This window comes from Ambystoma mexicanum, chromosome 3p (genome assembly GCF_040938575.1).
Source record: "Ambystoma mexicanum isolate Mex_15411 chromosome 3p, UKY_AmexF1_1, whole genome shotgun sequence".
NCBI classification, from domain to species: domain Eukaryota; kingdom Metazoa; phylum Chordata; class Amphibia; order Caudata; family Ambystomatidae; genus Ambystoma; species Ambystoma mexicanum.
This window is the reverse complement of record NC_090925.1, coordinates 982,201,818-982,229,686: the sequence shown is the minus strand read 5'-3', so window position 1 is coordinate 982,229,686 and position 27,869 is coordinate 982,201,818.

Sequence of the window (27,869 nt, the reverse complement as noted above, 5' to 3'; positions counted from 1 at the left end):
ACATTAGGCATGGACCAGACTGGAAGTTGCTTTCAATAATTACCATAATCATCAATTTATTTTTAAAGTATTAAAACCTTACCAACATGTATGTTACAAAATCCTGTACAAAAATTAAAAGCAAAAGGTATAGATAGCATTTGGTCATACAATTAAGGGGTGCAGCCCAATGGCTAGACTGAGTCTTCAAAGTGGCTGGAACAAGTTTAGCAAGAGTTTGCATATAGAGCAGTGTATGCCAGGCCTCTGGGACAGTGTCAGAGGCAACATCTTTGGCTAGGAGATGGCTCATGTGTTGTGTGAAAAAGTGTTCTGTTATGCCACAGTAGAATGCAGAGGGCGGGTCCCTGGCCTTGCACATTTTTCTAGACCAGAATTGCCACCTTGCACTTCCCATTTTAAATTACTACCAGCCGGTACTGATCATGCAAAAAGGCCTATATGCCCAAAGTGCAAAACACATGACAGAATTTGAGTGTCCGCGTTCTGCACTAATTCTAGTTTCTGTGTTAGGCTCATGGGCAGTTATGCATAAAATAATGTTTTGTTTTCCAAATTCTTCATCTTGAAAGGGATGACAGTTGGTCAAGGTTTACAAATGACATGAGCGGGCAGAGCACTCTGATCGGCCCGAGATAAAATTACCCAGTCGTAATAACTTTAGTGACTGGTATATTGCATCAAGATCGTATACTTGAGTATCAGGGAAGGGCTGACCTTTCTCTGACCAATCCTAAACTGCTTTTCCGAACCATCAATGATGACTTCAATCAAACATAATGTGACAGATTTGAGAGCAGGGTCGGACTGGGCCATAAAATAAAATTGTCTCGGGCACCAATGAAAAAGTGGTCCACGGTTACATATGGTTATTCATTCCTTTTCTGACAGCGTTTGAATAATACCCAAGGGGAGATTTTGGTAAAATGTGATGCAAATTGTGCATTTTAAATAAGATTTATTCAGCAACACTGGTCAAAGCTACTAGCCGTAGAGGGAAGTAACTCATCAAACTTGCCCACATTGGCCAAAAAAGAGGGCCACTTTGACCAAAAAAACGGTCCCACAACATAATTTGGGGTTTTTGGTTCTGCCATTGGCCTATTGCCCTATAGCCCAGTCCAAGCCTGTTTGAGAGCCATCTCGGGGCTGCCTCTGAATGAGACATACATTTGTGTGACATCAGTGAATGGATGATACTGTAGACTACGCCACTGGAACATAGCTTTTTGTTTTTTTTTTAATTTAAATTATTTTTTAGGCACAACTAAATTGGCCCAAAGTGGCTCGGAGGCATAGCGCTCATCAGCCTGACATGAACATTGAACAGTAGTTGGAAAAGGAATGTCCACTAGGTAGATCCATTGGGGGTCAATCCCCACCGATGAGACACAGGTTTCCATGTTCACCTGCTAGTTCTTTATTTATTTGAAGCCAGAGATCCATTCAAGAAATAACCCCAGACCTTGCATGGTCCCAGGAGTGGGCCAGACCACTGACAGCCTGTGTATAAAGCTCTAAGGATGTCTTTGCATTGGGGACTGGGCCTGCACACTCAGCTGCCCTTCTCACCCACACTTCCCCTACCCCCCTCACCCGCCCAAACTCTATGAATCTGCCCTTATTGCAGAGAGGAAACATTACCCCAGGAAATAAGATGCAGGGCAACCCCCAAACTCTAAAGGAGTGATAGAAGTTGCAGCAATGTCCAAATCCTAAACGGCCTGAATTAATAGATAGGATTCATGGTGAAAAACTCTTTAATGATATAGTGATTGTAGAAAAAAATGAAATCAACACCAAGCCTGCTGTGCAATACGTACATAGTGATTCAAACATACAGCCTTTTTATCACAGACATATTTGTCAAATTTGATAATGTATGATCACGTTAAAGTTCTCAAAATGCTTGTTTATTTTATGCTAAACAGCTTGAAACCCTCATGTGTGCTATATGTCCCCTTCCTCTTTCTCAGAGGAGTAGTTAGAAAGAGTCCAGTAGGAGTGTACCAGACTGTTCATATTTGAATGATAACCATACAGAAAATAATGTATTTGGCTTTTCTAGGTTTTGGGAACACACTTTTCTCAATAAAATGTTTTTATCATGACTACAATATATACTGGAAGTGATCATTAGAAATTAACATTGTACAATTTTGAAAAGAGCATATTTACAATGTAAGTGCAAGTAAAAAATATCCTTTCTTTTAATAGCTTCTTTTGTTGTGAATACATAGCATTTTGTCTCTCTTGGACAGGGTCTCACTCCAATTGAAACCAATGATCTGTTTTCCTCTTGGTATAAAGGTAATGTTTGATTTTATGAGCTGGCCACTGAATGGTTGGTAGTGCCGCACATTTTCTGTAATATGCACACATAGTAATGATTAACAAGAAATGGAAAATAAACACAATTTTAGACCTTAAAACATGTTGCTTTGGTCCTTTACAAGGTCTGTGAGAACCTCAGTCCCCCCGAACCCCCCGCCCCCGGCATAGCCTATTTGTGTCTCCCCTATTCTCCACCCAGGCGGACACTGCACCATTTGGTAATCATGCAGCAACTTGAAAGGTTTGCCGACCCTTCAGGCAATACCGAATGTGGTAATAGTGCATGTAGTAATGCTTTTGTGTAGCTGTAATTTTGCACACGTGCAATAATATGGCATGTCTGCATAGAATTGTATGGGATTCCAAAATAGGAACAACTGAAGGGTCTTCATGACTCTAAATCATTCAGACCCTTTATTTATTAAATACATAATTACCGCAAGTTGTACTGGTAGTAGTTTTGTTTAGAAGAATACCTCCAAACTCTATGACTGTTTGAGCACATTTAAATACATTAAAATAGATGCTGCTTACTAACGTCTGAGAGGAGTATGCAGAATAGTAAGTGAGGAGAGGGAAGAGAGAGGGCAGAGAACTCTGCTGACTTTCCACAAGAGGGACATTTTGGATCGCCATCGTGTTCAATCACCCGTTTGCAATCATTGGGAAGAGGAAGATGATCAATTAATAAAATAATGACCATTCTAGCTATTAAATTCAGATTTCTCCATCCCAAAGGGGACAGTTCAAAGGTGTGTGGAGGGTGGGGAAAAAAGAAAAGGTTAGTAAAAAAACATTATATTGAAAAGGGAACATCCCGCATTTAAAAACAATTTGTTGTACTTAAGTAAAAAAATGCTATAAACATTCCAAACAAGCCTTGCACTGAAAAACACTGTCATTTCTTACATATTAAGTTCCTTGTCCACCATAGAAAGCAAAGGTTGTTTGTGTGAAAGACGGAATGTGGGTTTCTCTCCAGACAGCCTTGGCCTGATTCTCGAAATGTTGTATAAGCTTGCTGGATCCCTAAGCTCATGCCAGAATAGAAACGTTGTATTCTGGGGGTACAGTGATTCCCAAAAAGGAATCTACACGTGCACGTGGCTGTCAGGTTATCACGCAAATGCTGTTCTCTGTGTTTTCAACATGCTGTACACATATGTACACATGGAGATGCAGGATGCATGTGGCTGCAGTCAGTCTCTTCACCTGTAGAAAAGCCCCCGTTGTGAGTCAAAACCCCCCTTTGGTACAGGTGTGCCTTTTTCTGTGCCAGCCCAATTCCATCTCCAGAAGAACAGCTCCTAAAGTCAGATAAATACTGCATACCTTTCTTGCCATGGTTTCATTCTTAAGATGCTGCACATAGGAGCACCAACAGGGACCAGTGCGTCGTTAGGGACAGGACGTATCACGAATTACACATTGAAGTGTTGTTGGTTTGCCCATCCTACCCAACTGACAACCACATTTTCACCACTGTTAGAATGCCTCTCTTTACCCTCCTGGGGACTGGTCACACCCTTAGTAACTAAAGAATGGCACACCCAGCTTCCTGTGGAGAACTTCATGGATTCCACCCTCCACTTCTAAGCTCTTTCACCTCCCACCTCATCAACCTTCTTGTGATGAAACCCCAGGAGGGTTTTTCAGCATAATCAGAAATGGAAGTGATGGAGCTACTTCAACCCCAGGTGAGGATGTGTGGACATCATTTATATTTTGGCCTGTGGCTCTGTTCGAGGGGTGAGAGAGTTTTAGGAGTCCTGGGAGTCATTGGGGTAGATTTCTGTGAGAAACAACCAGGGATTCTGCCTTTGCCCCAATTGCCTGACAAACACCTGATGAGCGACATTGATTTGCTCTGATGAGAATTGCACTGATAGTCAAATGTCTTAGAAGGCCCACTGGGGAGACCACCTAAGCAAGCTAGGGTTGGGTTTGCAATAGCTCTCGGCCTGCCGACCATCTCATTAAAGCAAGTGAAATGAGTGAAATGGGTGAAACCCCCTATTCTATTCTCTCCTGACTACCTTCCCAACTTCTCTCTCTTCATCTCCAAATCTGCCACTGTGGCCAGACCTAATCACCTCAACATCAGAATAATAAGACATCTTCTTCCCTTCAACATTGCCAAGCACCTTACCTCTTCTTAAGTACTCTCTCAAACTGACTACTCTGCCAGGATACTCAATTACCTTCACAGCTATGCTTTTTTCACCTCTCAACAAAGTCCTCAACTTTACTGGCCATGCACTCTTCAACATTCCCCTCTTCACCTCCACCTTCCCAGCCCGTTGTCAGTTAGGCTGGTTATCTATGAGACAGAGGGCAAGGTATAAACTAATTCTCATCTTCTTCAAAACTATACATGGACTTGCCCAATCCTACCTATCAGCCCATCCCACTCCTTGCTCTCTCACTAGCTCCCTACAATCATGCATCATCTGCTCCTATATCCATATCTGCTCACTCATTGTTAAGGACACTGGCTCTCCACTTTGTAAATCAATGTTACAAAGTTCTGTAAGCATTTTCCCTGTAATTTTCATTAACTGAAATAAATAAAAATAAAATATCACAATCTGAAAAAAATTACAATAGCGGCAGGGATCTGTGTGAGAGAAGGTATGTCCAGATGTGGTCTCCTTGCTTGCTGCGCCAAATGGAACCAAGCTGCATCTCAACAATGAGGTCCAAGGCCGGGATATGTATGGGGTTGCTTGTGTTTCCATGCAGAGGGGACCTGACCTAGAAATTCAGGCTGGGCTGCTCCCACTGGTGACAGTACCTGACTGATTTGCATATGTTATGCATATTTATAGAGTGTCAAAACCCTTAGGTATCGAGGCGCTTACCCAAACACAAGACACCAACACAGCGACATGACATGGCTGGGCCCCTTTTGCAATGACGCAGATGGGCTAAAAAACAGTGGGGTGGAAGGTTGCCCAGGGCAGTGGTTCAGATTCATTCAAAACCTTCCACCCATCCCATTTTTGGTTATAGGGATCTGATATCTCAGGCAACCCATTGTCAGAACCAGATGTTCATAACACCCTTAACCTTTACAACTCTGCAGATAGTTATAAGGAATGTCCCCAGACTTCCAATTGAGAGAGAGAGAGAGAGAGAGAGAGAGAGAGAGAGAGAGAGAGAGATGTTCCAACATCATTTGCCAGAAGGCACCTAGTTTTGCTTCCCCCTACTACTTTTACACCTTGTATGTATACTCTCCGCCCATCCTTGGCTTACAAACTCTATGCTAAAATGCTAAAATCTTGTACCCCCTTACACTAAACACACAAATGCCCGACACATTCAGCCACTGCAGGCCTAACCATTATCACATTAACTTTACGCACTCACACTCTCCCCACATCAGTAACTAACTGGTCCTCATATAGCATTCTCTCAAGTGTCTCCAGCAAAACCCATAGAATATACACCGAAACACAGGTCCCGGGTCCTTTCTGATCCATGCCCCTCCACACCACAGATTTCATATTTTCCTCTCCTGCTGCACAACTAACCCCGCTCTTTTCTCAGTGAGCCACGTGCAGTAAGGGCAGCAGACATAACAGAAGGGTGCTATACGAGATCACGTCGCAGAGGTTTGCATGCAGGAAACTGTGTGCCGGCATACTTTGTGACGCTAAGCCTAAATGGCTTTGTTAAAGTTTTTAAAACCGATTATCATGGACATTGTGAAAAAAATGCTTTTAACTCGATTATTTGCCAACTTCATCCCATAATGTAGCCCTGTGTGTAATTTTCTCATCTCCTTCAGAACGCTTCAGTGTGACTTTGAACATTCTGGAGAGATTATGTAATATTTGATATTTTCTTGGTAGATTGCATGCCCAATTATCCAATTTAGAGTAAGTTATTCACAGTAATTTGTGCTGCATGATGAGTGGCTTCTGGCCTGTGACTATTTACACGGTAGATTTCCACTAACAGAAGGAAAAACCTCATCCCTCTTGCACTGTCAATAAATGCCACTAAAAACACTTTTCCTAACAGTTCTCTGTCACAAAGCAGCATCATTTTATAACTGTCATACTGGCACATGGTGTTGGGTGATATCAACACTGGCGTTGAACAAATATCTTCCATACAGGTTTTTGTGGCTTAGGTGAACACTAGCAGCCTTGACGCAGTGCTGTTGCCCATTCATTGCAAAGACAGGCTATGAATATTACTCACTGGAGGCACAACTTCTTAATCATAAACAATCAAATTAAGTAAATATTTAAATATGTATCTTCCAATTGAGATGAGTAATGTTGGCATAACATTGATGACTTTGTCTAATGTTGAAATACATAATATTCATAATTATGATCATTATTAACATGACAACCTGGAATTACGCCTGACAGAGTGGTTAATTTGTGGCTTCTTTTTAGGGACACCCCTCTCCACTTCAGCCTGGTGACAGCTCGGCCTCCTTTTCTGGAGTTGCAGGGAGTAAGGGAAGATTCTCTCAGCCCTCTGCTCAGGGTGCGAAGGAATGTTCCTAAACTTTGATACTTGGGTGCCTTAAGCTTTCTTTCATCATCTAGTTGCAGTGGTCGATCAGTCATAGTCAACTCTCAGGAGCACAGCAAGCTACAAAGGAACGCTGGGTAGGACAGTATTACTTTGAATAAGCACATTCTGGCACAGAGGTGTTATGAAAGCAACATTTGTATCTCTGGTTTACTTGATGTTGATCCACACAATGACCACATAATGATTGTGGCCATTGCAGCAGGTGCAACAAGGGTCGCACATGTTCTGTTTTGCAGGGAAAATGGGAGCACTGAGTATGAAGTTCTTGTGTGCTCAGCCTTGTTTTGTAACTTCAGGTTGCAGACGCTGTTACTTACCAAGTGTGACAGAATGCCATCTTCGAGGGCAGAAGAGCTTGGGCTTTTTTGACTATTAGTGTAAAAACAATGTGGTTAGCTCTGTCTCTGAAAGTGCAGTTTGCTAATCAAAACCTATTTTCATAATGCTCCATGCTGAATAGCGTGGAGCTTACATGCTCCCCTGCTAAGCGTGTACACTGACACCTTTGAGCAGCTGCCTTTTAGTTTGGCAACATGGCAGCCACAAGGAGGCATGCGCATTCCTGACAGCAATGTTTGGGTCCATAAGTCCAGCAGCCAGGCTCTGCCTTTAAATGTGGCCAATTCCGCTTTTACATTAGATTCTATAGGTGTGGGCTGCATGATTTGGCAAATGACAAATCTAAATATAAGCCATGTCTGGTTATGCCATGCTGATCTCTAGGACTCCACGGATATACTGGCCAAAACTGTTTGGTGAAAATTTATTATCAATTTGGTTTCTAATGATTGTCCTGGTCAAGGCCTCCTGTGTATTCAATGTCTGAGTTTCACCCATAACAAACTAATTGAACTTGGCAAAACAAAAGTGTTTGTATTTCCTGGGAAAGGGTTGTCACATTTCAAGAAGACAGGGACTACCCCCAGAGGGTAGGAAGAGGTAAAGCCCAGTGTCTGCTAGGCCAAATAAACTCACACCAGGGTGGTAATTAACACACTGAGGAAGGGTTGAGGTAGCTGTGATAGAAGCATTACTCCATAGAAGATGTCCACCATCTTGGATTCTATTAGGGCTCCCAAACTTCACGTATACCCTTCCGAAATCCTGCAGACAAAGCACTCTAAGACATTACATCACTAGACAGCTATTCAGAAACTCAAACCTAGATTTCACCCATTAGAGAAGCCTAGAAAGGAACCAATTTGCTGAAGATTGACTTTAAAAGTAGAGGAGACCCTCCCCTTAGCTGATTCATCTTTGGACACTTGGTGAAGAAGGACCCGGTTGGGAGTAGACTCTGCTCCAAAGTCCTCTGCCACAAAATGGAAGACTTAAATTGCCAAAGAAGAAGCAAGCTATTTCCCTAACCATCCCGGAGAATATTGGGGGTAACATGCAAGCTGTACAAGGTCTATGCAACTGAGACCACTGAAACCAAGAAATCTACTTACTGGTGGGGACACCACCTGCAAGTGCTCTCTAAAACCTTCCTAGCTGCAAAGTGTAGACACACAGGACTTACCTTACCCCTGGAGACCCTGGACAAGCCCCCCCCAGCACCCAAAGGAACAAGGAAGTGACCCTGCATCTGCAAAGCACTTTGATGCCAGTTTAGCCACCCTCAACGCAATCCATTGGAGACATTTTTAACCACGATGCTTGACACCTCACACATCTCTGTGTTTCGCTCGACCCTGACACCAAAGCTCTGCTGTCCCTGCATCCGAAACCCTCAGAATCATCTAGTGTCTGAACTTAATACATCCTGACTTGGTGGCAGCTTCTTCAGCTCGAAGTCGTCAATGCTGCTTTCCCATGAAGCTGTGTACAACCAATTGAGCAAGCTCTGTGCTGAAGGCAAGTATTTGCATTTCGACTCCAGAGTTTGCAGAGACTTCAAGCATCAACTACCCGACACCAGCTGCCATTTTTCAGCATCTTCAACCCTGCAAACCGTTGCCACTGCTGAACCACACTGGATCGTTGGTTCCCTTTGACACTGCTCCCCACTCAGCACAGTCTCAGCGCCAAAATCACTGAGACACCATGTTTGATGCTGAAAAGCTTGCAAAGCAAGAGTAAAGGTACTGATAGTGTTTCTGTCCCACAAGACTGCTTCAAGGGGCTCTAGTGACTAGGGAGTCCCCACTGCCTACCTTTTTAAAAGACATATTTAGTGGCATTGGCATTGCTAATAAACATATTGTCTATGCACCCCTGCCTGCAAGCCCAGAGTCCCCCTTTAAAGCACAGTCTGCATTCGCTATGCTTTCCCTTACAGGGGTGAGTCAGTATTGTTTTTGTTAACTTTTGGTTTAATTAAAACGTTTTTTAATATAACTTTCTTTGAAAATTCCTTTCTATTCTCAGTACTATTTTTGTTTGGTTGCTTCTGTGCCCCACTCATCTTTCCTGAAAAGTATAACCTGCAAGGTCCCAGTGCCACCATAAGAGGTGCACGAGGTACATCCGTCGGGCTGTGCCTGTTTCAACTTCATGAATGAAATGACTGCTGGATTAGTAGTGGTATGGGTTTTATCCACTACTCATACATATACCCCTGCACAGAAGCAGTTATTTCATCATACGGAGCATCTTTGAGCATGTACTCTCAGCTCTTCTTCGCTGGGGTCAGCACAGTGACCTGGTCCAGCAAGACTTTCAGAGGGCACTCAGTTTGAGTTATTCCATTTTTCTGTTGCTTGGTTATCTGTTTTGGATAATGACCACAGGCCTCAGGGATTATTCTTTGCCGGATGTCTCTCTCTCAGTTGCATCCACCTTCCTGTGTTAGGTCAGAGCAGGGATACAGTAGCCAGCCTTTCCTTGGCCACGTCGGGCCAAGGTAAGCCACAGCCATGCCATACTCTCTCTCTCTCTCTCTCTCTGCTTGATAGAAGTCAAGTGCCTGTAGATACTGGCAGCTCTTCACCGTCAGAACAGCTGCGGAATGGTTGCAGCAACTGGCAAAACGTCCTCATGATTTCCCTTCAAGTTAGTAGCTTCTTCTGTGCCTCAGGCCTTGCCCACAGGTTCAACAAAGGATGCATCGCTCTGGTTTAACAGATACTTGGTTGGAGATTAGGGGTTTGTGCTCACTTTACCATAACTCGTTATACCAGAGTGGAGCTCATCTTGAGCCATGAGTAAGAGAAATAAAATGTGTCTTGCATAAGGCTCTTACACGTTTTGTTTCCAGTGTGGCTCCATTTCACTTATTCGTATGGCAAATAGGAGAGGCAAGTCTTAGCTTACATTTCCACTGCCACTTCATGTCTGCAATACAATTTTACTTTCCTCTTTTGCACTCTGTCGTAGAAATGAGGAAAATCTGGGGTTGGAGACCTCTCTACGCTTACGTGTAAATGTAACAGGTCCTCGCCTTTAAATTACCAGGAACTTGAAAAGAGAGCCAGAATATTTTTTCGCTGGAGCAGGTTTTTTCAAGGAGCTTGCTTTAGTTCTGCCACTCTAGGAAATATTTTGTGGGAAGCATGTACCCCTTCAGCTGTCATCTGTCTTTTCACATCACCCCCAAGGCCACCCTACCACTTCCAGGTGCTCTCCGCTCCTACGTCCCTCGACCTCAAGGACGCACAGGCAGTTGGGGGAGTCCACTTTCTCTGTCCAATGTGGAAACTCTGTGTATGACTTTTTTTATAAGGGTCGATAGTTGCTGTTTTGTGCCTGTGAAATACACTGTCACCCACTGTATTTTCTTTTGTTTCTTTCATTTTACATGTGGGAGTTTTGAGGAGATTTTCTCTTTGGTTTACAATATCCTCCTGGCCCACCTGCCCTCGCCTACCCCAGCCTGTGCCCATGACCAAAGAGACTTCTGCAAAATAAAGACTTGAGTATTCATGTCACAGAAAACGACTGGGTACGACAGATAAACCTGTCATGCCATCGAAGGAGAACAGGGAGGCTGCTTCGAAGGCTTCCGTTTTGAGTTTTGGTGATTCTTGTATGAGGGGAAGCGCAGCAACTGAGAGGCATTTAAGAATGCAAGGGACATGCCAGTGGGAGGAATGAGTTGATAGGCGGCATAGGGGAAGTGGGAATGACCCGGAAAACCAGTAATACTCATGGGGAAATGTATAGGGGGAGCAGAAGGTGTAGAAGGAGAGGGTTCGGGAGGCATGGCAATGTTGGGATAGGTAGAGGGGTGCAAGTGTTGCAGCAGTCGAGTCTGTTATAGTTGGAGCTAGAAGAGGTGGTTAGAGGACTATATGGAGGGGAAGCTTGTCTCTATGGCACAGTGGAGATGTAGGTTTGTGATATGTACGGTGGCTGAGGTCTGAGGAATTCCACCATCCGCATGGTGGGTGTGCGCTCACCTGGGCTTTTTTTAAAATTGCATATGAATTGAATGATGGTAGATTATCCTCTGGAAAATGTGTGGGGCTGATCCGCACACATTTTCCAATGCTCATTGCACGACATACACATAGACCTGTGTACACTGGGTGGACACAGCCTACAGATGCAGTCATCCCTCTCATATCTAGTTGGGATCTGACATGTGGAGTATATGATACATTTCAGAAGGGGGAAGGCTAAAACCTTCCTTCTGCCATGGCCAGCCTGATTAACTATAAAAGGCTCCATAGATCGGCCCTGTCCGTTTGTTTATCCTCTGCAGATTGTGGAAGCAATTAACATACTAATAGAATATACAGCAAATAGGCTCACATGGGGCCTGGCTGCAGGACTAACAAAGAATACAGGAAAGTCCAACAACCTTTGATATGCACTGTGTCAACCTGAGGCCAGCACCCGCCTCTCAGTATCAAGGATAGTGACCTGTCATGTTGCGGACTATGTGTTTACAACCCCCGCAGGGCGACCCCATTCAGAGGGTAGGAGTATGTGATTTGATGGCGACTAAAAGTCTGTTCTCACCACAGCTTCAAGGGAGACCTGCTGCTTTAATCAGGAACCACAGAGAGCTCAAATAACCAGAGAGACCGTTTGTTCCACAAGTGACAGGAAATTGGGTGGGACTTAGTATCACATGTCTATGCCCCTTCACCTTATTCTGCTGCAAAAGCACTCTGGTTATGACATCATGCATCCAGGAGATTGTTGGTGGGGACCCAGGATTGGTTTGTTAAGGTAGACTTAGCCTACACCAATCAATGTGGCCAATTTGGCTTTAAAAGAGGGTCGAGCCCTCTCTTGGACAGATCATCTGAAGACGTTGCAAGGAGTAAAAAGAAGTACTAATTTGGACCCTGGCTGAAGGTACAGTCTGCCTTACAGCTTCAGCCAGTAAAGGAAGGCCAGAATTTCCAAAGAGGGAAGCAAGATTCCTCCCCTAAACATCTGCCAAGGAACAGAGGGAGATACTGAATCCAGAGGACCCTCCAGCAGCTCCAGAACTGGTACCCAGCCAGCAAACAGCATGTTCTGCTGGGCTCTGCAAGCAGCTTCCTAGGTGGGCAGTGCCAGAGAGTCTCTAAACCAAACCAAGGCCAAGGCTGTTGCCTGCGACACTCTCCTCAGCTTTGGGTCATCCACCTTAAAGGACGACTCAAGCCCAGTGAATAAGCTAGGAGGAGTTCATCGACAAGCATCAACCAGCGTCTGCCTTAAAGGACATTTTCGAATCAGTCAAGCCCCTCGAGCTGCAATGAATTGCACTGCACTCCACGCCACAGTCACTAACGTCATCCGAGATGCCTCAACCAGTGCTTCAGACCCGCCGACCAGCATTGAGATAATGATTCATGACCCATAGCCACTGTGTAGGCCACCCTGCATCCATCCATCCAGCTTTGCCGAACTGCCTACCGCCTGATACACGCAGCTTTCTCCCATCTTGAACCCTGTCGCAGGAGCTGCAAAGCACCCTGAAACCGACTCGACCCTTTCGAGCACCAAGAACTTCGACAAGCACAAGGTACATTGGGGTTCTGTCCCCCTGGTTCTTCTCCGAATGCCCGTAGTTACATTTTATGACCCATTGCTCCCTTTGTGTTGAAATCAAGTATCCTTGAACAATTGTGATTAATTGCTTTACCGACTATCCTCCTGTCAGTATGGAGAGTGAATCCCATTTCCTTCTTGAAACTGTCCGCTGCATTCCTTTACAGCGTGGGTTGTATTTTGTAGTGTGCTAGAACTGTCTGTTGTGATAATAATAAAGTAAATATCTTGATGCAACTTTGACTGGACCGTCGCTTTTATCATTAGGTAATAATTGTATTTTCGCTGTGTTGCAACTAACCAATGATCTACCACCTTGGGGAGATAAGCTTGTCGTTCTGTCCACATTACCAAAATTGAACAAGGAGGTTTCTAATTTACTTGTCTTTCCAATCCGTTCCGATCATTTCTGGTGTATTAGAGGTGTGAGGCTGATTGATGGTTTAGAAACAGGTATTTATCTCTGGACCACTAGAAGTTGATTTGTCATATGAGGGCAGAGTGCTTTGTTTTTCTGATCTAACAGGGGTTCATGGCATGACAGCTGTATGGCAGAAATGCCAGATGATCATAGCTCCTCTCATCACTGATTGGGTCATAGGTAGGGCCAAAACTGAGAGATAGGTCCTGGGGCCCTAAATTCTAAACTGCCAACTGGATTTCTCTCAGTGCTTCTTCCAAAGCTTCTCGCGTTTTGTCTTGGCTTCTTGAGAAACTCACCTTGTAGAGTGTGAGTGGGGGTCAGGCTAGGAAGCAAAGCAGCGGCCAATAGTATATTAGCAACCTCAAAAAGTGATCATTGTATCTCCTGGCCACCAATAACCAACGCTTGACACGCTCAGCCACTATCAGACACTGCAAATTCTGACGCTCTAGTAAGACATTTCCTGGAAAGCTCATGTCTGAGGTCTAACCAATGCAGTGCCCTCATTGGTATAGCACTTGCCTCGTTACAGTGCTTGACCAGTAGCGGAGGCCGATATGGTGCTGGGTGGGGGAGGTGGATAATAGGCCACCAGTGGGAGGCAATGGGGTGCACTGGGCACCAAGGGGGAACCAGGGGCCAACACTGATCCCACCGTCCACCCCTGCCCCCACCCCTCCTGGCTCCACAACTGTGCTAGACCACACTGAAAAAGGATTCCCTTCCAGGCACTATGCAGGCTGAAATGGCGGATTCATGGTGAAAGCAGCTGGCGACAGCTCAATGGGTGTCTGCATAGAGTTCTGGAATATGAGGACTGTCTTCCACGTCCCCCATCCAGGGGTGGATTGGGAACCAAAAGAGGCCCCGGAAATAATGTTCAAATTAGCCCCATATTACACATTTTCAGCAAGCCCAACCTTTTTCCTATGAGAACATTTGGAAATAAAATAGGCCACTGCACAAAAGAGGCCCAGGGTGCTGAACCCGCCCACCCTGGCACATCTCCAGAGTTCCCGGTAGGCCAGTCCTGCCCCGCCCCCATCCACAGAGGCACCACCGCATTTAGCCGAAGCCCTAAATACACACCCTTTCTCGGTCCGATCATCGCAGATCTCCAGTGGAGTCAACCTGACACTGAACACCAGGCCACACTCAGACGCATGGTAAACACTCACCCTAGTGACAATCTGGCAACACACGCTTGCGGCGTGCGACAATAGGACACACACATCGCGACCTCAGGCGACGACCAGCATCTAAAGGGTTAAACGCGTGGAATCTTAAGTGCTCACAGGCAGCGTCACTTTGCTCCGAGTCGAGCAGCTGCTCCGCTTGTGATAATTCTGTCAGCACCTGCAGCGTGTGCCCTGAACATGCCTGGTACACTTCTTTGAAGGCACACTCCAGGGCCGTGTACCATTGCAATCGCAGCATCATCTTTCTTCTGGTCTGTTTACCCCATTTTCAAAAAATAAAAATAAATGTTATCTACTCCATAAATCCTGCTGCACTTAATTCCAAGTCCAACGCTGGATTCATAATGCAGAATTGTTCAAGCAAGCACTAAATTAATTATTCCATTTACAGCCTTCTCTTGGAAAGGCTCTTTGCATCGTTCACAGTAGCATGGAGAGTGCCCATTTGTTGGAGGAAGGCTGCTGCTGTTTTGCGTAGTGGAGAACTGAGTTTAGGAAGTTTGGGGGGACGCAGGGGCGGGCGAGGGGTAGCAGAAGGGTCCATTAGTGTAGTATACCAATTATCGTTTGCCATGTGTAGATCATGTTGAGTGCTGTGTGGGATTGGGGCGAAAACAGTTCTACCTGAGACTAATTTGGAAGTGCAGCGATCACACTGTCGTATAGAAGAATTGAAGCACCACATTTTATTGTACAATCATAATGTTAAATACCTCGTTTACATTGAATGTTTGTCCTGAAAGATATCTCACGAGTTAAGCGGTTGCCTCAGACATGCACTTTGCAATTTCAAATTCCGTGGCAGGGCCGATTCAAGCCTTTATCCATTGCTCAGGTTGATTTATTGAGCACCATTACATTGGATAATAACACCTCGTATTGCAGCTCTTAGAAGCAGGCGGAATAGGCCTTGACACACCATCTAAGAATCAAAATAATTATGTGACCTGCCCACTGTATTTTATAGGCTGAAAGATTGCAGTAGCTCATTGCACATCCCACACAAGAGGTCTTGGCAGGTCTAATGCACTAGTGCGCCACTTCAGGGGTGTGAGGATAACAACTTTCACAGACTGCTGCAGAGAAACATTCGTTACCAGACAGGCACTCCCTGGAGTAGGGTGGAACATGGTAGCTTCTACAAGCAAAGATGGAGGAACTTGGTCCATGTGTGTGAACAAAGTACCTTAGAGCACAGTGAGCCAATCAGCTTCCGTTGGAAACTGAAGAGCGACTGGGGCTATAGCTCTTCATTGGGGCAGCTTTGCTTCCGAATACATCATGGCAGCATATGCGTGAAAGGCATATGGCTTAATACCAGGTAAAGCCTCTTTAATCCAGAGTTTTCCGAAACATCATAGCCAGGAACGGAGCAAATGGCGCCTCACGATAGAACACTACAAAATAATGCCAGCTTGTTTCTGACACTCAGGAAATACTTTACTCTGTGGTGTGAAAGGGGTGCCCTTGTAGAATGTTCGGTATGGCAGCCTCTAGGATAATATTGTGGCATGTAGAATTGGTCCTTCAAGGAAACTCTGAGTTTGAATTCTTTGGGAAACATGGATTAGCGTGGGAATTTAGCCCACCACACTCTACACAAATTCCTACAGGAAATGTTGAACATGCGAAAACAGCCACCAGCAGCTGCAAGGAGGGGCTCATTGGAAGGCTAACAAGGAGCTTGATGGCAGCACTGCTGGGGGGAATCGTGGTCAATCCAGAGGCCCTGGATCACATTCAGGGAGGCAATGAATTATACTTCAAAGTTTTCCCGAAGTGTTATTTGGAACAATGTTTTTAAGACACATGAACACTTATTGGGGTCCACCTTTTTTCAGTGTGGAGGCTGGTCTTGCTCTGGTGCCAATTAATGGATGACCTCAAAGATCGATATTCACAGAAGATTCCTCATACTATATGGGGGTTTCTGTCCTTAGACGTGGGGTGTATGGGACAGCTGCCCATTTCTGGGCTGGCTGTTTTGTTTCAGAAGAACTTGGGGCCACAATTCAGAGAGGAACTATTTGTTCTTCTTTTATTGACCTTCATAGGAAGTGTGTGGTCCCCGAGTTACAAATCACTCGTTGATGGTTCAAAAAACAAAGTGTTCGTAAAAAATTAAAAACAAGGAACTTCAGCCATAGTACAATGTTTGTATCCCTGGTTGATTTCTGGGATATCCTTGGTTAAAAGGTGGTCGACCGGTTTCGATGATGGCTATTTATCATCTTCTTCCGCACCGTGATTTTAGCTTGTCTCAGGGAGATCAAGGGTAGGTGAGGGGCGCGGAGGCCATCATCCCATCTACCTAAAAGAAAGAGAAAACCAATGTGGGTTTTTGAGTCTTGAGGTCACTGTAATTTCTTATTCTTAATCTAATAAGGGAATGCTTTTTCTGGTTATTTAGAACAAATTAATTAATGGACATTAGGAATATCTGAACAGTCATTTATGGTAGTTCTGGCTATTTTTGACTCTTTTGATGGCATTAATTGCTGGTGGTTACCTTATAACAGCTCCGGCGTGTGCAGGCTGTTAGCTGGGTTTTTAATCGGCTGTGGTAATGCGTCTCTCGAGTCCTATAAAACAGCAAAAACGGGGCGTATGTCAGGAATTTACACCACAAGCCCCTCTGTTCTGTGTTCAATTGCCACAAGAGTGGATTCATTGGGCTCTGTGCGCGTGCCATCCTATTTGGTCAAGCGCAACCTTTTGGGGTGACAGGTGGCCTGTAATCTGCGGATCGATGGGCGCCCTGTGGGAATCCCGATCGCGTGCGCGGCTGCCAAAGTGGCATGCCGCAGCTCATGATCGAGCGCGGGAGAGCTTTGTTCGCTTGGGAAGCTTCGTTCTCTTTTGAAAGCGCATGGATCACTTTTGTGATCACAATCACTTGGTGAAGCTTCTATTGAGAAGCGCATGGATCTCATTGTTCGCGATCGCGTGCATGGAAGCCGTGGTGGCATACCATTGCTTGCGTTCGTGCACAGAGGGTGAATTGGGAGTGTCTCTTTTATGTTTGAGAATACATGGGGAGATTGCAGGAGCGCCACTCACCCTATGCCTTCGAGCGGCCGCTTGTGTCTGGCCTCAGAACGCCGTGGTTCTTGCTCTGTTTTGGCAACAGTTGCCCAGCAACGGGGACCTTTATAAATAGTCAGTTGTTGCTGTTGTTGGTCCTCGTTTCTGTCAGCCATTTTGGAGTGGCTTGGGACTATGGGCTTATCATGGGATAGTCTTGTTAAACACCGGAGGATTGCTAAGGGTGCAGCGTCATTCTGTCCCTTACATTTATACAGCAATGATACAAATTGGTGTTTCTTTTTGACATGGCTCGTGGGCCCCCTCATCATGCTACAAAACAATGTCAGTGATTGTGTCTCATACACATGTATCCGCCTTCTTCCTTCGTCAGTGGTGCTGTGCTGGGGGGCAAACTAAATAGATTTTTAGTTTTAATTATTTAATTTCAAAGGCATTAATCTCATTGTAATTCGAGTAGGTGGAAAACCCGATTATTTAGAGGCCCACCTCTGCTCTACTATGTACATATCACGAGGGAGGGAGGGGGCTTTCTGTCTCATCAGGCAAGGAGGTGGTCACAACTGCTAAGAGAGGCAGGTGATAGAAGACAGACCAGTGCACTCCATTGGCAGAAGCCACGTTTGGTAGAGTTAAGGACATAAACACAAAGAAATGTATGAAATGTGGATTAGGGTTCAAACTTCTAAATTAGACCTGCAGATAGTCTGGAAACATTGTGACCCATTTTGTAAGTCCCGGGGTGTAAAAGTGAGGCATAAAACCAAGGTGTAAGCTATTTACTCCAGGGATTTTCTTTCCTTTTGGAGGCCTGTGGTTTCGATTTGATTTCATTTGATTTTACATTTATTTATTGTTTTTAATTCGTCTTTTTATTACTATTCAAAATAAAAGTTTGACAATCATATACAGGCATTTACAACCGAACGGTTAGGTACAAACAAAAAAAATTAATATCACATCGATAGCAAAAGAGTGTAGAAAAACGTTTGGGATCTGATGCACATCACATAAACTTTGAATAGGTTCATCAAACCCAGTTACCCCTACCCTCCCCCCTCCACCCCTTGCACATAGTACCTTCTGAAGGGCTGGAAGAAACCAGTATCTATCTCCGAACCACTATTAACTACCTGATATCGGATTCATAGACATATTAGAACTTGCAAGTTTGGCCCAGCAGAGAGACTCAGCCATCAACCATAATGCCTCCAAACATTGTAACGCTTTGTACACGTTTTTTATATCAAATATTTAGCCCGAAACTCCGACCATGCATTCTCTACTGAGGTGCGATCTCCATGTAGGACCGCCGTGAGGTTGTCCATTCTATATATATTCAAGGCCACACTCAGCCATTCGGTCTTTTTAGGGAGCCTTGCTCTTTTCCACACCATGGTGAGGCACGCTCGAGCGGCCAGCAGTAAACCCAAGACCATTTTAGGTGCTTTCTTAATTGTGTCTTCCGTTTCAACCAAGCCAAACAAGATCAGAAGTGGGTGTACCTCTCTGTCCTCATCATCCAGCTCCTTGATCCAACTGAGGACCTCCATCCAGTAGGCTTGGACCGCCTCACACCCCCACCACATATGCCAGTAACCGTCCCGTTTTCCACAGCCCCTCCAGCAAAGTGGGCTTATTCCTTGGTACATTTTGGCCAACCAGACCGGGTCATATTGCCATCTGTATAACAACTTAACGGCATGCAATTTATATTGGTATGATATGGAAGATTTCGCTGTCCTTCTACAAATTTGGAGCCATAGCTTTTGCGAAATCTGCCTTCCCATGTCTGATTCCCACCTGTTCCTCAGTGTGTGTGATGGTGTGATATCAACCTCAATCAGCGCTGAGTACATTGCACTTATCAAGCCCTTTGAACCCGTGCATGTGTTGAGAATGCTTTCAAACGGGGTGAGATCCCTTTGTAGCTGTTCCTTCCATACCGCCCTTGTCATCACCCCCTTGAGTCTGAGATATAGGAAAACCGAGAGTGGGCCTATGTTGAGCGCCTCCTGTAAGTCCTGAATTGCAATAAAGGCACCAACTCTTCAGAGTTGACCAGCCCTCTCTAATCCCGCATCGTACCATGTCTCGAAGCTCCCTGGTTCTGGGATTGCGTCCCAAATCCCCGGTGACCACAGGTGTCCAAGGGGAGATGGCCATGTTGTTACTACCACCATTTTCCTGCCTGGTGTCCAGATTGCCCATATTGTTCCAATAATAGGGTGGTTTTTAACACTATTTCGCAATTGGGGCCCCGGAACCCATAACCATTCGCTTAGAATGAATGGCCGGAGATGGTAGTTGTCTAGGGCTATCAACTGTGGCTCTGACTTTTGCCTGATGTGCGGGACAAGGACACGTAGTTGAGCCGCCCTGTAATACGCTTCTATATCCGGGAGGCCCACTCCCGCATTGTCCTACCGGAGCTGTAGCAAGGATCTGGGGACTCTCGGCATCTGGCCCTGCCACAAGAAGGCTGAGAGGGTTTTTCTCATGCACGTAAAGTATTCTTTGGGAATTTTAATGGGGAGAATTTGGAACAGGTAAAATATTTTAGGGAGAATCACCATTATTATTGCATTTAATCGGCCCAGCCAGGAGATGGTGAGTCTGGACCACCTTTGGATGTCCTTTTGGAGGGAGAGTGATAGTGGGGGAAAGTTAGCCTCATAAAGGGAGTCAAGGTCTCGGGTCACATTAATAACCAAATATCGAAGCGTGGTGAGGCTGGGCTGACCTTTACTCCTAAGGGAGCAAATCGATCTGCGACAGAGTCTCGACTTTTGTCAAGTGGAAGGAGGATCGACTTTCCGGTGTTGATTTTAAGGCCAGCCAGTTCCCCATATTCTTCGATGATGCTGATCGCGGCCGGGACAGAACTTAGGGGGTCAGTTAGGTGCAGTAGTATGTCATCCGCATAGAGGCCTAGTTTGTATTCGCAATCTCCTACCATAATGCCTTTTACCCTAGCATCCTGCCTCAATCTCTGCGCCAACGGCTCAAGAGAGAGCACGAATAGTATTGCTGACAGTGGACAACCCTGCCTCGTTCCCCTTTCCAGAGGGAACCATCGCGAATAGCCCCCGTTTACTGTCACTGATGTTGTGGGAGATGTGTACAGGGCCGTAATGGCACAGCGTAACTTCGGTCCCAACCCATTCCGGACTAGTACTCTTTCTAAGAAGTCCCAGGCAACCCTGTCGAAGGCCTTCTCAGCATCTAGTGAAAGAAGAGATGGGTCCCCTCCCATTCCCTGCGCCTCGTAGATAAGATGTAAGATTTTCCTCATGGTGTCTGCACCCTGTCTCCCGATGACAAAGCCAACCTGATCAGAGTGAATTAATCGTGGTAAGTATGTTTCGAGTCGGGCTGCAATGACTCTTGCGTATATTTTAGCATCTATATTCAGAAGAGAGATGGGGCGGTAGGAACTGCAACGCGTGGGATCCCTCCCTTCCTTCGGAATGACAGCGAGAAGGGCCTGTGAGAAGGACGGGGGCGCCTGGCCTGTTTCGAAACTGTGATTAAATAAGGATGCAAGGAAGGGGGCGATGAGTGTAGAGAAAGCCTTGTAGAATCTGGGTGTGAAACCATCGTCTCCCAGGGCCTTCCCAGTCTTTAGAAGTTTTGTGGCCTCTGTGACTTCTTCTTTGGTAATTGGCGTGTCTAAGGATTTGGCTTCTGTGGATGTGAGTGTGGGGATCCTAACTTCTCTAAGGTAAGTGTCAATGCTTCCTGGGGGAAGGGGGGGTCGCATGTGTATAAATCCTCATAAAAGTAGATGAATGCCTCCTGTATCCCCTCAGGAGACGTGACGCTCATATCTGTGAGGGTGCCATCAACCCTTTCAATACTATCTACCCATCTTTCAGCTTTCTGTGCCTGAAGACGTGCCGCCAGAAGAGCAACTGCTTTATCTCCCTTTTCATAGTATTTTTGTTTTAAATATTGTAGGGTTTGGGCTGTTTTACCAACGATGAGTAGTCAGAGCTCTTCCCTGAGCCGTCTGGCTTCGGCCATGTGTTTGGGTCTGTCACACGGGGAAGATTGTACTAATTTCTGGGCTATGTGGAGCTTTTCCCTGATGTTTTATTCTATCAGTGCACGTTCTCTCTTTTTTTGGGCCCCTTCCCTAATGAGTACCCCCCTCCAGGTGGCCTTAGCTGCTTCCCGTACGTGTACCTTCCCGACCTTCCCCGTATCATTGGTAAGGAAGAATTGCTCAATCTCAGTTTCAAGGGTTTCCTTGAAAACCGAATCAGTCCATAGGGAATCATTGCACCTCCATTTGGAGTTTCGAGGGGCCAAATCGTCCCAGCACATATCGACCACAACCATGTCATGGTCTGACCATGCGGTGGGATGAATACTTGCCGCACAAAGTATTCGCAGGAGGCCGTCGTTAAGGAAGATAGAATCAATACGCGTGAACGTGTCATGGGGGAGGGAGTGGAAGGTGAAGCATCTATCTGCTGGATGCAGGTGACTCCAACTGTCAGTGAGACCATATAGGTCAAGGGTAAGTTTAATTTCGGCTACATCTTGAGAGGTGGGTGGGTCCTGCGCATCTGCCCTAGTTTGTCTATCCATCGAGCTGTCCATCCAGGTGTTAAAGTCACCCCCAAGAGCTATGTGTCCCTGTGCCATGGTGAAGACTTTCTCCGTAATCTTATGGAGGAACCTATTCTGCCCTTGGTTGGGTGCATAAAGTGTAGCCAGTGTGAAAATTGTGCCGCAAATGTTCCCCACCACCACGAGAGCCCTTCCCTCGTTGTCCGTCCACATATCAAGAGTCGCCATCCAGAGACTTTTGCGAATAATAATCCCCACTCCCCCTTTTTTTGTGATATTGGAGCACCAGAAAGAAGGGCCCACCTCGCGAGATGGAATAAGTATCTCCTCCCCTCTGCGGTATCTTTTCTCTTGAAGAAACAGGATGCCTATGTTCGATCGCCTAAATTCCCTGGCCACCATGGACCGTTTTGTGGGGGAGTTCAGTCCCTTTACATTCAGTGTGCATATGCGTAGCGTGTTGTTAATGGACGAAAGTGCGGGAGACATCACAGAGTTCATGTGAATATTTCAATGGCTGAATCGCCTGCTTCATGGCCCATGAGTCGATTGATAGGACGGGGCGTGATCCGTCTTTCTCAGATCGGGACCCAACATGTCTTGAGGAGGCCAGTGAGTGACCCGCCCAGTACGCCTTCGGTTCCTTCATCAACTTGCCTCGTGTTCTTCCGCCCCCCATGTTTGTTTGCCTTCCAGTGTACTATGTGTCGACCCATCCCATCCACCCACCCCATCCCCCCCCGTGCAGTCGTCGTCCAGTCCTCCCAGGTTAACATCACCCAGTCGGCCTCGGACCACCAACGGGAACCGCAAAACAAGCGGTCCTATCAACGTATAAACCAATATAACAGTGAGCCCCCAACTTTGCACTCATAACATTAATCAAAACCAACTTGTAAACACGACTTCCAGCCTCGATCTTGGGCATCTGCCAGTGTCTGACAGTAAGGCAAGTGTTCGACCTTTATGCCGGGCATATCAGTGGCACGCACCGGGAGTCAGATCGACATCAAGTGAGCTGAGTTACTCCACCCATTGTTAGGTGATGCTCATGCTCCCGGGCCTCACCTTGTTATCACCTCAGTGTTTCTTTTGCGTTATGCGGCATAATGTGAGAATCCATGCCTCCGTTTAATGTTCCATATCCTGGGAATTGTTCATCCTACGGAATTTTCTGGATCCTTGGATTCTTCTCCGCCTTGGGCCCTTGGTGTGCCACTCACCCTCCTCCTTTTTGGACTCCGCAAGGGAGGAACCCTCCCCCTGGGGACCTATCAGGTCCGCTATACAATCAGTGATATCCCTCTCCGAGCGAGTCTCATCGCCGAGCCTTCCCATTCAAAGGTGAGGGAGAAGGGTAACCCCATCTGTATCTAACGCCTTTGTCCTTTAGCATCTTCGTGATCAGGGAACACTTCTTCCTCAGTGCCAGCGTGAGTGAAGATAAATCCTGGTAGAGTGAAATATTGGAGTCTTCGAGTGAAAGTTGTGTGGTATTCCTGGCCTTCTACAGAATTCTTACTCTGTCAGCGTAATTGTGAAATCAGACCAGTACCGACATCGGGCCTCCCGGCCTACCCCCAGCTCTGTGAATGCGGTCTATTCTGGGTTCATCCACCGAATCATCCTTGAAGAGGAGCTTTAGAATCTTGTGTAGGGTCTGCTTTAGATCGAGTTCAGTTTCGCCTTCTCTCTCGGGAACACCAAAGACCCTTATGTTGTTGCGGCGTTCTCTATTTTCAAGATCATCAACCTTGAGGCATATTTCTTCTTCTTTGTGTTCTATCTCGGCGATGCAGTGATCCATTTGCGCCTCCAATGTGCTCAGGGATGTTTGATTATGCTCGACCTGTTCCAGCCTGTCATCTATTTTGTCCATCCTTTGTGTGATTTTGTCTATTTTGCCGCCAATGTCTGCTCTCATGCCTCTCATCTCGGTGAGCAGATCAGCGACATCCGCCTTGGTAGCCACTGCATCAGACCCTGCCGTCGACATCTTGGACTCAGTGGAAGATTTCGAAGGTTCGATGGCTGGCGTGAACATGTATTTTGCGAGTTTACTCTTAGGGTTCATGAAGGACGGGTCTCAGATGGATTTGTGAGGGCTACGCCGCCGGGGAGGTCATTCGAGTGTAATACGCTTGTGCGTGTGGGCTGTTATCCCACGTTGGCCAGGAGAGGCATCGAGGCAAAGAGCTTCTGTGAAATTCTCCACCGGCGAGTAGCGTCCCTCATAAGGTCAGGCACCTCTTGACGCCTTCTTGCATCTGGTTTCGTTTTATAATGGTGGGGGTTCGTCCCCGGCGCAGCGTAATGGAAAACTCCGAAGATAGGGGCAGCTGGGCACGGGCAGGGTAAGGCCCTCCTGGGTTCGCCACGTGCGCTTAAGACCACTCCAGGTGGAAGGTCGGGAACGTGTTCCCAAGCCCGGCGAGCTTGGAAGCGTGTATGTGTGGTCAGAGGAGGGCACACGCCCTGACAAGCAGGGGCCCAACCCTCAATTCTTCGTTTCCCGAGGAGGTTCCGTAAGCGACCGTAGTTTGTACTCGAGGAGGCACACGCCCCAGGTGTGGGGGGCTAACCCTCAGTCCTGGTGACCTTTCAATATGCCGGTAGATTTGGTCCAAGATCTGTTAGTGTGGCAGAGTTGAGGCACGGACTAGGCGGTGCACCGTGTATGTTGATCCGGGTGCGTGGTGGGGGGGTATCTCCACCCTAAGGTGTCTTTAGACTCCTATTTCTCGTTCTGAGCGGGGAGGGAGAGGAGGAAGTTCCGATGGAGGTGCGTGCGGAGACCTTCAGGGGGGTGAGGGGCGACTGCCTACCTTATCTCGTTGGGTGGGGCCCTTCCGGGTCCCGCACGGGGACAGGGCTCAGCACGCAGTGCCCGACCCACACCGACGGGCCGCGACACGAGCGGGGCCGAGGGAGACTCCCTCCGCCATGTAGGGGCCGTCGCGCAGGTCTGCTCTCCCCTCCAACGTGTGTTCAGGCGCGGGGGTGCACTTTCCGTTTGTCGCTGTGCACGTCGTGGCTAGGGCCTCAGAACGTATATCTCGTTTTCTCAGCGAAGACTTCTCCGATTTTCTTCGGGTTTTTCCCCAGATGGCTGGGTCGCCGTCGGACATGTCCTGCTCTGTAACAAGCCCTGGGGGGGTCGTAAAAGTGAGGGCTCAAAGCCACTTTTGGGACCACAGTTGCAGAGCTCACAAGAAGAGCAGGCTCATCCGTGCGCCCCCTGGTGGCCGATGATTTTACATTTATAACGCGCCCAAACAAAAGGTCTGAGCAAAACTGCATCTAGGTGCAGACGTTAATTGAAAACCAGTCATTGGCATCATTAGGCTGTCACTCAGGCTTATGTTGACTGAAAAAGACAATGTACACAAAATTATACATTTTTAGTTTCTTCCTGAATACGGATAAGGATCCGATCTGCCGGAGGCCTCCTGGTAAAGAGTTCCAGAACAGGGACCAAAGATGGAAATGCACATGTTGCCCCATGTTGTGGTTTTTGTGAATGGGACGATTAGCAGATTTTTTCCTGTCAATCGATGCATTCGAGTAGGATGATGCAGTTGGATTTCAGACATTAAATATGCCGGCGACAAGCCATGGATATATTTGAAGACCAGGCATAGTAAAATTCACTGCTGAAACGGGAGCCAATGAAGACTTCTCCAATAATGAGAGACGGAGGACTTCCTGGGCAGTGTAAAGATCAATCTGATTGCAAAGTTCTGTGCCACCTGCAGTCTCTGTATTTGAAATTTCTGAGCACATATGAGAAAGGGATTACAATAGTCTAATTTTGAATTTATGAACATACCAACCACTGTCGAGAGGTCCTTCTCTGCAATAAGAGGCAACAAAGGCTTGATCAGTTTAAGTTGATTATATACAGACTTTACTGTCTGGTTGACATGCTGGATTGCAAGATGTAACCAAGGTTCTTTACTTTGTCAGCTAACTTTGTAGGTGCGCGGAACAGAGGTGGACAGGGAGATTTTTTTTAAATGTTCGCTACCGTTTGTTTGGAGCGGAAAACAATAACCTCTGTCTTCGATGGATTCAGCTGGATGTTCAAAAGTGGGTGAATGTAAATGTTGCACAGCAATGGGGACAACTTGGATCCTTGAGGCACCCCACAGTCCACAGGTAAAGAGTCGGAGAAGTAAGGACCAACTTTAACCTGTTGAGTACGGTCGGTCAAAAAGGAAGCAAACCATTCGAAGGCCTCATCGGACAGCTGTGCTACTGATGAGTCTGGAAAAAAGAATCTCAAAAGTGACTGTATCGAATGCCGCCGACAGGTCCAGGTCCAGTTGAACACCAGCATTGGATTTGTATGCAGATGTAAAAAAAACAGGCTCTATTGGAATGTGCTTCTTTTTAGAATCATGCACTTTCATATGAATCCATCATAAATGCCATCTACCAGGTGTAAATGGCAGGTTTTTACACTTTTTTCAAAAAAGGAGTGCAAAAGTCGAGATGTTAAGACGATTTCACCTATTTTTAAGCTTTGCTTTTGCACTCCATTTTGCAAATGTGAAATTTTGCATCAGAGGGCCCCAGCAGCATGCAAGTGCTAAAGTTGGTTGTCCCCTCCATTTCAATTACCACTTCATTTAAATGGGCTCCACGTGGGAACACCTGAGTAAAGACAGGGCCCTAGAAGTAAGGGCTTTACTAGATAGATTAAGCACCTGAGGGCTGATTGTTCAACTAAAGAAACAGTGTGGGCTATGAGCACCTCTGCATCTTATGGGGAATTCCTCTGACCACCTGAGGCCGACTGGGCTAACTGAGTTGACGCTGAAACAGGGCCGCATATGCACATGCTAAGTGTGGGATAGGGAAGTTTAGTCGTAGTAGAATTCTTTGAATTAAAATGTGTTGAATTTTTGGGCCAAATGTGGCCACAAATATATGTGGGTGATGGGTAATCATAATAGATAAATATGGGAGGATCAGGGGGGCTGTGGGTGTTCTCCCCTGCATATATCTGCAGCCAAATTGAATACAAGAAAAACAAATTAAACCAATTTGACAAAAAGAAACACGAAATCACCTACAAGTAAAGAACTAGGCCCAACAGACCGAGGACGCAGCCACGCCGCAACATCTCCTGATAACTAGGGCCTATGAAGAGCCAAGCTGTATCATACAGGACAGATCCATAATAAAAATAGGACCCCACAGGGGGCAAGACCAAACCACCATTAGCCTTGATAAAGACCCACGAGGTCGAAACACGTGTCGGCTCACCACAATTGGGACCATGAGCCCACAACACATTTGATTAATAAAACCTGCACTTATCACCAAATGCAAAAAGCGTGGAAAATCTACTTTTTCAAAAACAACAATCTGCGAGGTATCCAGGAAAAAACCTCTATCATACCAAAAGTAGGTGTGGACTTCACCTCAAAATGCATCCTGTGACCTTGCACCAACAATTAGGGAATCACAACAATAGACAGAGCTTAGCAAGGACGGTTCCAATCCCAGGGCCCCATTTTGTTTCTAGAAGTACTGAACTATGCTGTAAAAAATCATTTGGTTACATGTACCCACTTAGATTAATGGGCATGTTTTTAGCTTACACCTGAGTGGCTTCTGCCAATCAAATCCCTATGTAGTATTTCAAAATAGTCAGACCATCAAGAATAAAGTTTGTATAACAAGATGGAGGTGCAGTAATCATTTTTCATAATGACCACACCAGCAGCCTCATAGTGCCTAGGCATGTCTGATAGTTGGCATGTTGTGCCCCCATCAGGGGCATCTAGACA